Source organism: Bombina bombina, chromosome 4 (genome assembly GCF_027579735.1).
Source record: "Bombina bombina isolate aBomBom1 chromosome 4, aBomBom1.pri, whole genome shotgun sequence".
NCBI classification, from domain to species: domain Eukaryota; kingdom Metazoa; phylum Chordata; class Amphibia; order Anura; family Bombinatoridae; genus Bombina; species Bombina bombina.
Window position 1 is genome coordinate 272,735,378 of NC_069502.1, and position 18,867 is coordinate 272,754,244.

Below are 18,867 nucleotides of genomic sequence, written 5' to 3' on the forward strand. Positions count from 1 at the left end.
AGGGGGGAGAGAAAGCAAAAGAGAGGGGGGGAGAGAAAGCAAAAGAGAGGGGGGAATAGAGAGCAAAAGAGATGGGGGCACTGCCGGGCATCGCGAGGGGCGTGGCCGGCATCGTGAGGGGCGTGGTCAGGCGGGTGTCATCGCGATGTGGCGTGGCTGGGCGGGGTGCCGTGATGGGGGCGTGGCCAGAGAGGCAAAGGTTTTCCATTAAAGGGACAAGAGGGGAGAGAGAGAGCAAAAGAGGGGAGAGAGCAAAAGAGGGGAGAGAGAGAGCAAAGGAGAGGGGGGAGAGAAAGCAAAAGAGAGGGGGGAGAGAAAGCAAAAGAGAGGGGGGAATAGAGAGCAAAAGAGAGGGGGGAGAGAGCAAGGGGTGGGACCGCTGTACTGCAAAAAATGTCCCGTGTACACGGGCTTTAGTACTAGTTCTCAATAATTGATCAAATCCAAGTTCAACCCCAGGGGTACCCAAGTGGCGAGTTTAAATACCCACAGCATTTCTCTCTTTTATAGTAATCTGTTCCTGTCTCCACCACGTTTGGGACAACGTACTATATCAATGACTTGCCACCTAATGGTTTTTAGTTCTTTATTGTGATGTTCAGCAAAATGATGTACCAAAGGGGTGGAGGCTTTGCCCACATGGATGGTAGATAGATGTACTATAATTCTGGACCTGATATCTCTAGTGGTAAGACCTACATACTGAATCTTATATGAGATGCATGTAATTAAATAGATAGCAAAGCATGAGGTACAGTTTAAACAAAAACATTTCTCATAGATGCTATGTGTGAGCAATGATTGAAATGTATCTGAAATTAAGAAATATTGACCAGCTCTGCATCTTGAGTTACCACATTTAAATGAACCCTTATGTGTAAGCCAAGAGCTTAATGGACCAGAGTATGATGTTGTTATTTTCAAAGCTGAGGGAGACAGTTCCCTAAAGTTTTATAAAGTTTTATTTCTACGATAGAAACACCTGATGCCACTTTGTACACATTCTACAAGCCTATCATCTGCTATAAGCATCCCAAAATGTTTCTTCACTATTTTACAAATAGAGTCATACTGGGCACTATGGTCTGTGACAAAAGTGACAACTTTATGTGTGTCCATTGTACTTCTGTTTTTATCGGAAAGTAAAGAGGACCTGTCTAGCCTATGTACTTCATCCTTGGCTCTCTAAATTATTTTATTTTAATAACCTCTTTGTCTGAGGTGATCATATACAGTGTCCTCAACTAATATTGGCACCCTAAATATGAGAAAAGAAGACTGTGAAAAATTGTATTTATTGTTTAACGTTTTTATCTTTGTTAAAAAAAATATGCAAACATACTCTGCTCTTATGGATATCAAACAATTGCAAACACAACACAGGTTTATCCACAAATAACAATCTTTGTTAAATATGAGTGACACAATTATTGGTACCCCTATTAATTCATATGGGACAAATATATTTGAAGTATATTCCCATATATATATATATATATATATATATATATATATATATACAGGGAGTGCAGAATTATTAGGCAAGTTGTATTTTTGAGGATTAATTTTATTATTGAACAACAACCATGTTCTCAATGAACCCAAAAAACTCATTAATATCAAAGCTGAATAGTTTTGGAAGTAGTTTTTAGTTTGTTTTTAGTTATAGCTATTTTAGGGGAATATCTGTGTGTGCAGGTGACTATTACTGTGCATAATTATTAGGCAACTTAACAAAAAACAGATATATACCCATTTCAATTATTTATTTTTACCAGTGAAACCAATATAACATCTCAACATTCACAAATATACATTTCTGACATTCAAAAACAAAACAAAAACAAATCAGTGACCAATATAGCCACCTTTCTTTGCAAGGACACTCAAAAGCCTGCCATCCATGGATTCTGTCAGTGTTTTGATCTGTTCACCATCAACATTGCATGCAGCAGCAACAACAGCCTCCCAGACACTGTTCAGAGAGGTGTACTGTTTTCCCTCCTTGTAAATCTCACATTTGATGATGGACCACAGGTTCTCAAAGGGGTTCAGATCAGGTGAACAAGGAGGCCATGTCATTAGATTTTCTTCTTTTATACCCTTTCTTGCCAGCCACGCTGTGGAGTACTTGGACGCGTGTGATGGAGCATTGTCCTGCATGAAAATCATGTTTTTCTTGAAGGATGCAGACTTCTTCCTGTACCACTGCTTGAAGAAGGTGTCTTCCAGAAACTGGCAGTAGGACTGGGAGTTGAGCTTGACTCCATCCTCAACCCGAAAAGTCCCCACAAGCTCATCTTTGATGATACTAGCCCAAACCAGTACTCCACCTCCACCTTGCTGGCGTCTGAGTTGGACTGGAGCTCTCTGCCCTTTACCAATCCAGCCACGGGCCCATCCATCTGGCCCATCAAGACTCACTCTCATTTCATCAGTCCATAAAACCTTAGAAAAATCAGTCTTGAGATATTTCTTGGCCCAGTCTTGAAGTTTCAGCTTGTGTGTTTTGTTCAGTGGTGGTCGTTTTCAGCCTTTCTTACCTTGGCCATGTCTCTGAGTATTGCACACCTTGTGCTTTTGGGCACTCCAGTGATGTTGCAGCTCTGAAATATGGCCAAACTGGTGGCAAGTGGCATCTTGGCAGCTGCACGCTTGACTTTTCTCAGTTCATGGGCAGTTATTTTGCTCCTTGGTTTTTCCACACGCTTCTTGCGACCCTGTTGACTATTTTGAAAGAAACGCTTGATTGTTTGATGATCACGCTTCAGAAGCTTTGCAATTTTAAGAGTGCTGCATCCCTCTGCAAGATATCTCACTATTTTTTACTTTTCTGAGCCTGTCAAGTCCTTCTTTTGACCCATTTTGCCAAAGGAAAGGAAGTTGCCTAATAATTATGCACACCTGATATAGGGTGTTGATGTCATTAGACCACACCCCTTCTCATTACAGAGATGCACATCACCTAATATGCTTAATTGGTAGTAGGCTTTCGAGCCTATACAGCTTGGAGTAAGACAACATGCATAAAGAGGATGATGTGGTCAAAATACTCATTTGCCTAATAATTCTGCACACAGTGTATATATATATATATATATAAGAAAATAGCAAAAGCATTGAAAATGCCCATTTCTACCATCAGGGCAATAATTAATACTTTCCATTCAACTGGAAATGTTATGAATCAACCTGGAAGTGGACATGTGTCTATATTGTCTCAACGCACTATGAAGAGGATGATTCAAGTGGCCAAAATATCTCCAAGGATCATAGCTGGAGAATTGCAGAAGTTAGTTGCGTCTTGGGATCAGAAACTCTCCAAAACTGCAATCCAATGTCACCTACATCACCACAAGTTGTTTGGAAGGGTTTCATGAAAAAAGTCTCTACTGTCATCAAAAAAACAAACTCAAGCATCTTTAATTTGCCAGACTCTACTGGAACTTCAAATTGGATCGGGTTCTGTGTTCAGATGAAACCAAAACAGAGCTTTTTCAATAAATACCAGATGTGGGTTTGGTGCACCCAGAAAGGTAGCCATTTGTAAAAGTACCTCATGCCCACGGTTAAATATGGTGGTGATTCTTTAATTTTTTAGGGCTGTTTTTCTGCCAGAGGATCTAGACATTTTGTTAGGATACATGGCATCAACAGATATTAAATGAACACCTGACTGCCTCTGCCAGAAAGCTTAGAATGGGTTGTGGTTGGATCTTCCAGCAAGACAATAATCCAAAACATAAATAAAAATCAACACAACAATGGTTACTGTCAGGGGGCGGCGGATTAGGGACCAAAAAATCAAGGTCCTGCCAAAACCCATCCTATTCCCCTGACTTGAACCACCATAGAACACCTGTGAGGTGAACTGAAGAGGAAAGCCTGACAGCTTTGTGAATCAGGATTGCACAATACTTGAGCTTAAGATAGCTCAAGTTTATGTGAGTAGGGATTTGACACATTGTTTTAATATTGATTTACTGTCACAATACTGCACCATAATTTGTTTCTTTCTATTTTTGAGATACTGTGGTTTTGGAATTTTCCACATCACTAAAACACAATATCCTTTTCAATTATATTACATTTATTGTTTTGAAGAATAGAGTCCACCAGAGTTGACCTCAAAATTTGAAGGCTCTGGAGAGATTCTGTATGAAGGAATGGTCTCAGGTCCCTTGCCATGTATTTTCCAAGTTCATTAGACATTATAGGAGAAGATTTGGAGCTGTTATCTTTGAAAAGGGAGGTAGCGCAAAGTATTCACTAAAAGGGTGTAAATCATTGTGCCACACATATATTTAACACAGAGTATTTTTGTGTATTTTTGAAACAAAAGATCAAAACGCTGAACAATAAAGACAATTTTTCAAAGCATGTATTGCTCATATTTACCAACAGTGTCAATATTAGTGTGTGTATATATATATATATATATATATATATATATACAGTATCTCACAAAAGTGAGTACACCCCTCACATTTTTGTAAATATTTTATTATATCTTTTCATGTGACAACACTGAAGAAATGACACTTTGCTACAATGTAAAGTAGTGAGTGTACAGCCTGTATAACAGAGTAAATTTGCTGTCCCCTCAAAATAACTCAACACACAGCCATTAATGTCTAAACCGTTGGCAACAAAAGTGAGTACACTTGGAAATGTCCAAATTGGGCCCAATTAGCCATTTTCCCTCTCTGGTGTCATGTGACTCGTTAGTGTTACAAGGTCTCAGGTGTGAAAGGGGAGAAGGTGTGTTAAATTTGGTGTTATCGCTCTCACACTCTTATACTGGTCACTGGAAGTTCAACATGACACCTCATGGCAAAGAACTCTCTGAGGATCTGAAAAAAAGAATTGTTCTACATAAAGATGCAGAAACAAGGAAGCCAGCGAGTCATTCAAAGCACAAGGTTAAAAAATCCAAATTCTTTATTGTGGCGTAGGATACAAAAAGTAAAAAAGTTAGATGCAGCAGGTAGGGGGCTGTCTTATGCGTTTCAGCCATTAGGCCTTATTCATAGACATGAGGAGCACTAATAGATATAAACTTAAATATATGTAAAAACAAAATGATTGGCTGCTGCACAGGATTTTAAATCAGTATATATATATATATATATATATATATATTATTATTATTATTATTATACTTTATTTATTAAGCGCCAACATATTCCGCAGCGCTGTCCATGGATATATATATAATTGTACCGCTACTGCTTTAGCATGCCCTTAATAAGACAGTATGATGACTAATGTTATAAATAGAAAACAGAGGGGAATCGGACATGGCCAATTGTGTGTATATATATATATATATATATATATATATATATATATATATATATATTCTTCAACAAACTACAAGAGGAGAACAAGGACCATCAAAAATTTCCTAAGGCCCTGTATAGATAGGGAATCAAGCACTCTTTTTTTATAAAAATAGCTCAAAAGTGTAGCTAAATTAAACAAATGGAATGAATCTCTGACCAGTACAATCACAGAGAACAAAAAATAATTTATTAATAGTACAGAAAGAAGTAAATCCTAACTGTCCAAACATAGCAATAGGCCAGTTGTGCGCTGGCCTCGGGTATATGTTAGCAACACAAAGTAAAGTATGTTGAACAAACAATATAGTACATGTGGCCAATTAAAACCCTGAAGATGTGCACATCATTATCATAATATTGGCAAAAATACAATCCAAAGACACCTAGTACACTGCTACAACCAAGCTGTACACGGTACCCAAGTCAATACAAGGGATAATTACAGGACAGGTACATTTTTAGGGATCTAAGTAGTGATAGGTGCTTTGTAAAGATTTCAGGAACAACAATAATGGAAGTATAGCAACAATTACAAAGAATTACATACAAGTATGAAGAATAACTATTGCAATGGTTATTAGCAATAAGATAGATAGTGCAACATCCTCCATAATGAATTGCCTCAGTACAGCAGTTACATAGAGACACAGCAGTTTACATAGAGATGCCTGCATATATTGAGATAAAATTCTCACAAGAGTGGGGCGGAGCCTGGCCACGCAGGATCATGGCCGACTAAATCCTGGCTCCTAAGCCCACACTAGGTGTTTAATAAATTTAGGGGAATAGAATGCCCAAAACCAGCCAATATTTTAGGCATTAATCAGTGGGAGCACCCGGCATAAGAACTGAGCAGCAAGAGCCGCATAGCTACTCTGCGGGACCGCCGCACACTGCGACCTGTCCACTTACATGGGGGCTGCAGATCCGGAGCTGTCTAACAAGTGACCTATGCAGCTGGAAACGGAGAGACTCACGTGGCTAACGGGAATCTAGCCGAGATTACATACCCAGGACTGGAGGCATCAGCCGTACTGAGCGGCAAGAAGAATCCATAGACGCCGGTCATAGTAGAAGGCGCGACAGCTCCCGTGCTCACGCACCGCCATTAGACCCCGTTGGGCCTTTTCATCCTGAGGCGGCATCGGCACAGCAGCGGAGCTATTGGGAGCAGACCGGGTGAGGACATAACGGCAAAACAAGGCAATTGCCGTTCCCAAGAGACCTTCTGCAGGTAACAGCAGCACGCACTGGGCCTTTTTTTTTCTTTTTCCAAGGGGGAGACTAAGTATTATATAAAAATATACCAGCCCCTGGGGCTGAGACCTTTACAGCTACAGCTCCTCATGACCTGCCCTATATGATGACTGCGGTTGTGCCTGCTCTCCATAATACCACGCACAAAAGCTAAATAAACAGAGATAGCACAGTGGGTCTTACTAACTATTTTATTTCTACATCAAAGCAAATAAAGTCAGAGGCAGAAAAGGCTGAAAGGGTGTGTGGCAGTATTTTCTTTATTATTTGCTTATGAAACAGGGGGTCCTGTGATTTTACTACAAGATCAGAAGGGGTGAGACCACTAACTGAGGATCTTTATTTGGATCTGAGAATCTGCCCTTCAACAAGTAAATACCCCTACGCCCTGCAGGCAGCCACAAACAGGAGAGACATTTTCTTCCCAAACATGTCCAATAGGAAAAATACTAAAGGGGATAAAGGCCCAAAAAGCGGTAACCTTAGTAATTATATAAAAATGGTTAATACAGGGCCTGACATAAGTGGTTCTGAAACTGTTACCCCTGATCCAGCACCTGACCTAGTGGGCCCTAATTCGGAAACACTGACTCAACAACCTCTAACCAGAAATGACCTTAATGTAATCTCCTCCAAAGCGGATAAAAATGCTGTTTTGACAGAAATAAGATCTCTATTTGGGGACCTGAAAAATGATTTTCACCAGATAAGTCAGCAAGTGCAAACACTTGAAAGGCAGCAGGAGAAACTGCAGATTCAAGTTACTTCCAATTCTCAACGCACCTTTGAACAAGGGGAGGACATACAGTTTCTGTTGTCCAGGGTAGAGGACCTGGACAACAGAGGAAGAAGGAACAACCTGTGAATTAGAGGTGTCCCTGAAACGGTCAACAACACTGCTTTAGAGGGCTATTTACAAGATTTATTTTGCACCATAAAGGGCACACCAAGCTCGACAGACATCCCGCTAGAGAGAGCACACCGAGCCCTTTGCCCGAGACCCTCCCCAAAGGCCCCGCCAAGGGACATTATTATCAAATTCCTCAGTTATAAAGACAAGGACACGGTCTCACAAAAAGCAAGGGCCATTAAGGACCTTACCCATGCGGGTATCCCCATACAAGTTTTTTCAGACCTGAGCCAGATCACACTCCAAAAGAGGAGGAATCTCCGTTTTATCACCAGTCAACTTCAAGCTCGCAGTATTCAGTAAAAATGGGGTTTCCCGGTGAGCATAATTGCCTCACGCAATGGCAAACACATGGCACAGACAGCCCATCTATAGCGGAGGTATTGAGATCATATTATCATTCCCTTTATAATTTACACGAAAAAGACACATCCCCTCAGGAGGATGAAAAAAAAGCAAGCCAAACCGCTATTGACCAATATTTAAATTCTCTGACACTCCCTAAATTATCTGACACAGAGAGGGAGGGCTTGGAAACAGACATCTCAGTGGAAGAAGTAATTAAAACCATAGATAGCCTTCCATTGGGTAAGAGCCCGGGGCCCGACGGTTTCAGTGTTAAATATTACAAACTCTTTAAAGACATATTGTCGCCACGCCTGGCATCTCTGTTTAACTCCATAGGAGACACCCAGGGATTTTCCCCCTCCATGCTTCTGGCGCATGTTACCACTATTCCTAAACCAGGCAAAACACCTGATTCCCATACAAGTTTTTTCAGACCTGAGCCAGATCACACTCCAAAAGAGGAGGGATCTCCATTTTATCACCAGTCAACTTCAAGCTCACAGTATTCAGTACAAATGGGGTTTCCCGGTGAGCATAATTGCCTCACGCAATGGCAAACAAGCTGTATACAGATCACAAATGGATTTGAGAGACTTCAGCAGAACTCTGGGGATTGACATCCCACCACCTGTCGACGAAGAAGCCCCGCCAAGAAATCAGGACATTCGAGAAGCTGTTTCTGACAGATAAATTGTTAAGCGAACAATTACTAGCTTTTTGAGACTACTTTGGATTGCTGCAAAAGACTACCTCTGTGAACTTTTGATGAATCAGATAAGTGTGATGTTTCCCTTTTGCTGTGCTGCCTTACCCCACTTTTCCCCCTCCCTCAAACATCATAGTTTTCTTGTTATGTACAAATCTGTTTCTATTACGATGTTATAGAGGGGGCTCACACACTGGGAAATATTTTAGCCAGGCTGAGGGCCCTTAGCTTAGGGGTGATGTAGTTTAGCTTTACCAAGAGGTTGAGGATGCTATTCGCACAGGCACAGAATTATATCAGGAGTTACCTCAGGGCAGATTAGCAAGCATTCTACCTCAATAGGAGATATGTGACAGCATACTTACTCCCTACCTGCTTAGGCGGAAGCTCAGTGCCAGTTAGGTTTAACCAGAAAGTATGATAGAAGAATTTCACTTGCGGACACTTGCTTCCCCTCGGCTGACTTGCCGGTTTAAGGCCTTGGCTAACACTGTTTGCCTGGAGTAACAATGCCTACACAACAGAGCTGTTTGGCAAAATAGTTTAGTACTCACTTATATTGTCTGAAGCTTTCACTAACGCAGGAAATAGCCTACTCCACATGCAGAGGGCCCTTGTGATGTTACACTTCAAATTTACTTAAGTATGTCAACTTCCTGGGTTAACTGATACTGTTGATGTTCTAGTTTTACTGTTGTATTTTATATAATGAGTTTAAATGTAACAAATGCAAGGAGGGTAACACAATGGAACGACCCCAATCTTTTCTGTAGTGTAAATCCGGGTGTCTACCCTGACCTTTGATTTGATTGGGCAGTTCTGACTCTCTCCTGATAAATATATTTTATTTTTCCTGGCAGCACCTGGTGTGGGGATACTGATCCCACATTCACACACCTTTTCTACCTTTCTTCCCTGCTGACCCTCTAGTTGGTCACTACTGGATTAGTTCTTACTAACCATCATCTCTACTGTACACTGTACTTACATACAGTGGACCTGATCTGCTTCTGTCCCCTCTAGGGATACTTCACTCTGAGACTAGAAACCTAGTTTTTACTTTCTATCCTTCTCCCTGCTTCTTCTTTCCTTCCTTCAACCCTTTCTACCCACTTACCTAGCCACTACTCTCCCTTTCCCACCTTCCCTCCCACTCTTATTTTAAATTCTTTTTTTTTTTTTCTCTCTCCTCTCCCTTCCCACAATGACTACTGATAGAGAACACGATTTATCACTGATGACCATTAATGCAAATGGTCTAAATATCCCTCAAAAAAGAACTCATTTGATTAGGGATGCTCTTAGAACACATTGTGATGTGCTGTTCATACAAGAGACACACTTTAAAAAGGGCATGGAACCGACATGGACTGCTCCTAAATTCCCGACCTCCTATTTCGCCTCAGGGCCTACTAAGAAAAACGGGGTGGGCATTATGTTTAAACACTCATCCCCCTTTGCACTTACTCACATGGAAAGAGATCCTGATGGACGATACCTGATTTTGGTGGGCACTCTGTTTAACAGGGTGGTCACTTTTGCTAATGCCTATTTCCCAAACCAGCGACAGAATAAATTTATGTCAACCCTTACCAACAAAATTCTAGAATTACACAAAGGAGCGCTTATCCTGGGAGGGTACTTTAATCTTCCCCTTGACCATGTTTTGGACACATCCAGAGCCCTTACTTCCATCCCCAAAAAAGTTATCAGGCAATGCAACTCCAGATTGGAGGAGCTGGAGGTACATGACACATGGCGCATCTTGCACCCTCTTAGACGAGACTACACTTTTTTCTCACATCCTCATGACATTTTCTCTAGAATTGACTATTTTTTTACTGACCAGAACACACTGGCAGGTGTCACGAGCACCCAGATTCTCCCGATGACATGGTCTGATAATGCACCGGTAATTTGTAAATTAAAATGGCCCACAAGACCAGATGGCCCATTTCTCTGGAGGTTTGATGACTTTTTGGTCAACAACCAGATCATCAAAATTAAAATAGAAAAAAACATTGGCAGAATATTTTCAACACAATGAAAACGGGGAGGTATCAAATCAGGTAGTCTGGGAAGCGCACAAATGTGTACTCAGGGGAGAGTTAATTAAGCAGAAGGCCCTCCAACTAAAACAGGTCAGACAAAGGTACACATCACTTCTCTCTAAAATAAGGGAATTAGAAATTAAACACAAGAAAACACCAATAAACACACAGGTTCAAATAGAACTTCAACAGCTTAGGAAGGAAATACAGGACATGCACTCTGCTGACCATCAGACAATGGCTCTGAAGTTACAACAGAAGTATTTTGAATCCGGGGATAAGCCAGGTAGATTGCTTGTGAGAGCTTTAAAGCGGAAGCAACTAAAATCACACATCCACACTATGCTAAATCAACACAATCAGACATGCACAGACAGCCCATCTATAGCGGAGGTATTGAGATCATATTATCATTCCCTTTATAATTTACACAAAAAAGACACATCCCCTCAGGAGGATGAAAAAAAAGCAAGCCAAACCGCTATTGACCAATATTTAAATTTTCTGACACTCCCTAAATTATCTGACACAGAGAGGGAGGGCTTGGAAACAGACATCTCAGTGGAAGAAGTAATTAAAACCATAGATAGCCTTCCATCGGGTAAGAGCCCGGGGCCCGACGGTTTCAGTGTTAACTATTACAAACTCTTTAAAGACATATTGTCGCCGCGCCTGGCATCTCTGTTTAACTCCATAGGAGACACCCAGGGATTTTCCCCCTCCATGCTTCTGGCGCACGTTACCACTATTTTTAAACCAGGCAAAACACCTGATCGCCCGGAGAATTTCAGGCCAATATCCCTCCTTAATGTGGATCTTAAGATCTTCACAAAAATACTCGCTACACGATTGAATAATTATTTGCCACAATTAATATCTCCTGACCAAGTGGGATTTGTCCCAGGCCGTGAGGCTAGGGACAATACCATAAAAGCTACCTTACTAGTAAATTATGCACAGCAAAACAACATCCCATCTATACTTGTTTCCACCGATGCCGAGAAGGCTTTTGACAGGGTCAATTGGGATTTCCTTAGAACTGTCCTGTCAAAAATGAATTTTGGCCACTCCTTTATACACAGAGTCTTCTCCCTCTACACAGAACCTACAGCACAGGTTAAGATAAACATTTTATTATCTGATCCCTTTAAGATAACAAACGGTACTCAACAGGGGTGCCCCCTGTCTCCACTGTTGTTCGTTCTCACGATTGAAACACTAGCACAAAAAATATGCGACAACCAAAAAATTACGGGGATTAAAATAGGCACTCATGAACATAAGTTATCGCTATATGCAGATGACGTTCTTCTCTCAGTAACAGACCCCCTGATCTTGCTTCCCGAGATCCTTAGGGAGTTTGAGGAGTATGGTAGGGTATCCAATTTTCACTTAAAGCAAACGAAATCTGAAATATTGAACGTAAACTTACCACAGACGGTTTTATGCCAAATCCCAGACATTTGTAAAATACGTATTAAAACTAGCACACTTAAATATTTAGGGATATATCTAACTCCAAAAATACATAACCTCTACGAAGCAAATTATACACATTTACTAGCATCAATCTCGGGAGATTTTTCTTCCTGGAAAAATAAGAGAATCTCCTGGCTCGGTAGGATTGAAGCCGTAAAAATGAATGCCCTCCCCCGTATTCTATATTACTTACAAACTCTCCCCATCACATTGCCTGCTCAGTATCTACTAAAGCTTCAGGGACTTTTAGAGGAATATATATGGGGGGGGACACAACCCCGAATTGCAAAAAAGACTCTCTACCTATCCAAAGAAAAAGGAGGATTGGGCATCCCAAACCTCCTAATGTACAAAAAGGCCATCACCCTCCAACACCAGGTAGAGTTCAGCACCAACCCACAGGACAAAACGTGGGTCCAGGTGGGTAAATCAATCTTGGGAGCGCATAATATAGGCTCTTTGGGGTGGATCTCAAACAAAAATAGGCCTAACACAATTAGACAATACCCTCTCCTAAGGGACTTTTTCCAACAATGGGACAAAACACTTGTCGATCACCCTTATATTTCTACTAGTCCTTCTCCATTAATGCCATTCACTCATAACCCTGACATTCCATTCACTAATACTCATCAGACGTACTTGAATAAAGCACAAATAGACCAAACTATGTTCCACAGGCTCCTGGCTAACAAGAAACTCAAGACTCTTGAGGAACTGGGCAATTCAGGTGTAAATATCACTTGGTACTTTCATACACAGCTGCAACATTATCTATTAACACACGCAAAAGTAGAGAATATAACCAGGCAGCTTACACTACTGGAAACACTATGTTTACTACCTCGTCCCCCAAAACATCTAATCTCAATTATGTATAAACTTTTGACATCCCACAAGGAGACTCACACACCTTCATTTATAAGACAGTGGCATCATAAATTAGACCAGAACCTCACAGAGACAGAATGGCAGAGAATTTTCAGCAACCATAACAAAGCATCCATATCAGCTAAGATTCTGGAAACCAACTACAAGTTTCTGTCACGCTGGTACCTAACGCCTGTCAGAATTAAATTTTTTTACAAGAAAACAGATGGCAAGTGCTGGAGAGGATGTGGGGAGCCCGGTACGGTCCTTCATATCTGGTGGACCTGCGATTTAATAAGGCCATTTTGGTAATCCATATTGAATATTATGGACTCTAAACTCAATGCTACTCTAAACAGGAATCCTACCCTTTTGCTTTTCCACGGCCTACCCAAATTAGTGGAAAAGCCTAAAAAATACCAACTTTTTCTCATGCTTAATGCTGCTAAGTCCCTCATCCCTAAAAATTGGAAATCTGTCAATGTCCCTCTGATCTCAGACTGGGAGAATCTGGTAGATAGGTATTTATCCCTAGAGAGATACCGATACCTAAGAGATGATAAGTTAGAGATTTACGGATACATGATGGAATATTGGAAGCCCCTTACAAGGGAGTAGTCGATGCTCTTTGCCTCCAACATTATCTTATCATACAAGCAATATGCACATCTGGTTAACTTTCCCCCTTACCTCCCCTCCCCCCTCTTTCCCCTTTTTTTTTTTTTTCTTCTTCTCTCCTCCTCATGTTCCCCTTTACTTGCCCTTAGAACTCGCCTTCTATTCTGTTTTTCTTTTTTCTTCTCTTTTCATTCTTAATTATAACTGCTGTATATTGATGGTTTCAATATATGTCGATATTTTAGTTCTATTGAGGTGTACGCTATAACACCCATAGTTGTTTATGTTTGATGGTTTTATGGTTATTTACTTAGAGCAAGAGTCACTATGGAGCTGAACTCCTAACACCTTAAAGGGAATTAATGGACAGTAGGACTATGTACTGTCAAGCCGAACTCGAAAAAATATAATTACAATGTACATTCCCTGTATAATACTAATGTCTCTGTACTTATGTTATTTATGTATCATTTTTGAATAACCTGATAAAGCTTTATAAAATATAAAAAAAAAAAATTCTCACAAGAGTGTATTGCTGAAGAAAACAACCAAATCACACCAGGATGATTTTCCACATATAGCGGTATTGTTTTCAGCCAAACTTAGCATAAGTCCAAGGTATGCAAAATGGGATAAGTACTGCCAAAGCTGCATGCATGTTAGTAAAGCATAGTACGTCTTATTGCTGAAGATGTTGTGTGAAAACAGCAAACAAGCCAAACGAGCAGGAGAGTCAGTCCAGGCTAACCCCCCATATTGCATGTGAAAGCAGCTATATTCCTATGTTAAGCCGTAAGCATGCACTTATCTGATTCTGGAGGTGTCCACAATTGAGGTCCGCTGTTTGTTACCGGTTGCCTCCTGAAATACTGCCTTGTAATTGAGTCCCATGAAACAGTTTGCTGAGCCAGTTGAATGCTACACGCTGAGACTACAGTGTGGTAGGACTGCGTGCTTACTTCCTGGTTGGTCACATGTGCGTCCGTGATCCAATGCCTACGATCCTGATCGTTTCACCCACAATGCCAAATGATAGACGGGGCTTCCTCAGGGCGGATGGATCTTAGCCCTGCTGGGAGGGAATATATCCACAAAGACTCCTCCCAGTTTTAACCAATTATGTACCTTAATCTTGATGCTAAACAATGTGTAACATACATACCAAACCTAACTATTTCTAAAGAAGAAGGAAGTAAATAGCAAAAAAGTGATGAGACATAATAAGTCAAATTAGTTAATGACGTTCACAATTACAAACAAATCAAAAAAATTAAAAAATTAAAAAATTAAAAACAAAAGATAAGCAAAAGAATGAAATAAGTAGTCTTTAATTAAGATAAAAAATAGAAACTCAGGGAGCAAGTAGTGATGTTAGAAAGCTATTCACTTTAATAACATCCAAATACTCTAATATACATGAATATTATAATAGAAAGAGGCTTTTTTAGATGAAACTAGCCATAACTTTTCATTAAGACCAACTGGCGAAAGAGTGTTCAAAGTAAATATCCACTTACACTCTTTTTGGAGCAGACATTTATCGTTGTCCCCCCCTCCTCCATGCACAATACCTTTGTCTATACCTGTAAAGCGTAGACAACCTGGGTTGCTGTTATGTACAGCTTGGTAATGTCTCGCAATGCTGCTAGATTGTATTTTACCTTTTATATCATCCCTGTGTTCCTTTATACGATCTTTAAAGATACGTTTCGTTTTGCCCACGTAGAACGCCGGGCAAGAACATTCCAGGAGATACACAACCCCCTCCGTATTGCAATTGAAGAAGTAATTAATCTGAAAAGATTTTTTACTATTGCCAGAAAATGTCTTGGTCCTTTTCATAAATTCACATGTCACTCACTTTCCACAAGGAAAGTTGCCATTAGGGATGTGCTTCTTAAGCCAATTTCCTTCTTTTTCTGTGGGTTTAAATTGGCTCGAGACCAGGTTATCTTTAACATTTTTTGCTCTTTTTGCTGTAATCCTGGGATAGGTCCCAACTTCTTCAGCAATGTTGCCATCACTTAAAAGAATTGGCCAATGCTTATTGAGAACTGACTTAATGCTTTGCCAATGACAGTTATAAGCCGTGGTTAATCGTATTACTGACTTTGTTTGTTTAGTCTTCTTAAACAGGAGATCATCTCTATCAATTTTTCTTGCGTGAATCATAGCTTTTTTGATCTTACGCCGTGAATAGCCACGTTCAAGAAACCTGTCTTGCATGAGCTTTCCATGTTCCTCAAATTTCTCTTTCGACGAGCAATTGCGGCGTAGCCGAAGAAATTGGCCTTTAGGAATTCCTCCTATAAGGTGTCGGGGATGGTGACGCTTGCCAGTAACAGGCTATTAGTAGCCGTAGCCTTTCTAAAATTTTCAGTGACCAACATATTGTTCACATTTTTTACCTTAATGTCAAGAAAATCAATCTCAGATTTACTAAAGTGCATAGTAAGTCGTATATTTAGATCATTTTGGTTTAAACTATTGACAAACTGCAATAATTCAACTTGATCACCCTCCCAAATGAGGAATACATTGTCCACATATCTCAGCCAGAAATTGACATGTTTAGTGAACAAATCGTGTTGATAGACTGAATCCATCTCCCATTTGCTTAAATGTAAACAGGCGTATGTGGGGGCACATGTCGCCCCCATGGCTGTTCCTCTCAATTGCTTGTAAATTCTGTTATTAAACATGAAAACATTATTATTGAGAATGAATCTTAGAAGGTCAACAATGAGCTCAGTATGGCCTAGATTTAGAGTTTGGCGGTAGCCGTGAAAACCAGCGTTAGAGGCTCCTAACGCTGGTTTTACCAGCGTTAGAGGCTCCTAACGCTGGTTTTAGGCTACCGCCGGTATTTGGAGTCAGTCAGGAAAGGGTCTAACGCTCACTTTCCAGCCGCGACTTTTCCATACCGCAGATCCCCTTACGTCAATTGCGTATCCTATCTTTTCAATGGGATCTTTCTAACTCCGGTATTTAGAGTCGTGTCTGAAGTGAGCGTTAGAAATCTAAAAAAAGTCAGTAGTTAAGAGCTTTCTGGGCTAACGCCGGTTCATAAAGCTCTTAACTACTGTGCTCTAAAGTACACTAACATCCATAAACTACCTATGTACCCCTAAACCAAGGTCCCCCCACATCGCTGCCACTCGATTAAATTTTTAACCCCTAATCTGCCGACCGCCACCTACGTTATACTTATGTACCCCTAATCTGCTGCCCCTAACACCACCGACCCCTATATTATATTTATTAACCCCTAATCTGCCCCCCACAACGTCGCCGCCAGCTACCTACAATAATTAACCCCTAATCTGCCGACCGCAAAGTGCCGCCACCTACATTATAGCTATGTACCCCTAATCTGTTGCCCCTAACACCGCCGACCCCTATATTATATTTATTAACCCCTAATCTGCCCCCCTCAACGTCGCCTCCACCTGTCTACATTTATTGACCCCTAATCTGCCGAGCGGATCTCACCGCTACTATAATAAAGTTATTAACCCCTAATCTGCCTCACTCCCACCTCAATAACCCTATAATAAATAGTATTAACCCCTAATCTGCCCTCCCTAACATCGCCGACACCTAACTTCAATTATTAACCCCTAATCTGCCGACCGAATCTCGCCGCTACTGTAATAAATGTATTAACCCCTAAAGCTAAGTCTAACCCTAACACTAACACCCCCCTAAGTTAAATATAATTTAAATCTAATGAAATAAATGAACTCTTATTAAATAAATTATTCCTATTTAAAGCTAAATACTTACCTGTAAAATAAACCCTAATATAGCTACAATATAAATTATAATTATATTGTAGCTATTTTAGGATTTATATTTATTTTACAGGCAACTTTGTATTTATTTAACCAGGTACAATAGCTATTAAATAGTTAAGAACTATCTAGCTAAAATAGTTAAAATAATTACAAAATTACCTGTAAAATAAATCCTAACCTAAGTTACAATTAAACCTAACACTACACTATCAATAAATAAATTAAATAAACTACCTACAATTATCTACAATTAAACCTAACAGTACACTATCAATAAATAAATTAAATACAATTCCTACAAATAAATACAATTAAATAAACTAACTAAAGTACAAAAAATAAAAAAGAACTAAGTTACAAAAAATAAAAAATATTTACAAACATTAGAAAAAAATTACAACAATTTTAAACTAATTACACCTACTCTAAGCCCCCTAATAAAATAACAAAGACCCCCCCAAAAAAAAATGCCCTACCCTATTCTAAATTACAAAAGTTCAAAGCTCTTTTACCTTACCAGCCCTGAACAGGGCCCTTTGCGGGGCATGCCCCAAAGAATTCAGCTCTTTTGCCTGTAAAAAAAAAACATACAATACCCCCCCCAACATTACAACCCACCACCCACATACCCCTAATCTAACCCAAATCCCCCTTAAATAAACCTAACACTAAGCCCCTGAAGATCTTCCTACCTTGTGTTCACCTCGCCGGGTTCACCGATCGGTCCAGAAGAGGGTCCGAAGTCTTGATCCAAGCCCAAGCGGGGGGCTGAAGAGTGACGTCCATCCTCGGGCTGAAGTCTGAAACCAAGCGGCGGCTGAAGAAATCCATCATCGGGATGAAGTCGGAAGTCCATCATCGGGATGAAGTCTTCTATCAAGCCGCATCTTCAATCTTCTTTCTTCCGGAGCGGAGCGGAGCCATCTTCTTCCCAGCGGACGCGGATCCAACCTCTTCAAGCGACGCCTACTAGCCGAATGACGGTTCCTTTAAGGGACGTCATCCAAGATGGCGTCCCTCGAATTCCGATTGGCTGATAGGATTCTATCAGCCAATCGGAATTAAGGTTGGAAAATTCTGATTGGCTCACATTCTATTGGCTGATCGGAACAGCCAATAGAATGCAAGCTCAATCTGATTGGCTGATTGGATCAGCCAATCGGATTAAATTTGATTCTGATTGGCTGATTCCATCAGCGAATCAGAATTTTCCTACCTTAATTCCGATTGGCTGATAGAATCCTATCAGCCAATCGGAATTCGAGGGACGCCATCTTGGATGACGTCCCTTAAAGGAACCGTCATTCGGCTAGTAGGCGTCGCTTGAAGAGGTTGGATCCGCGTCCGCTGGGAAGAAGATGGCTCCGCTCCGCTCCGGAAGAAAGAAGATTGAAGATGCGGCTTGATAGAAGACTTCATCCCGATGATGGACTTCCGACTTCATCCCGATGATGGACTTCCGACTTCATCCCGATGATGGATTTCT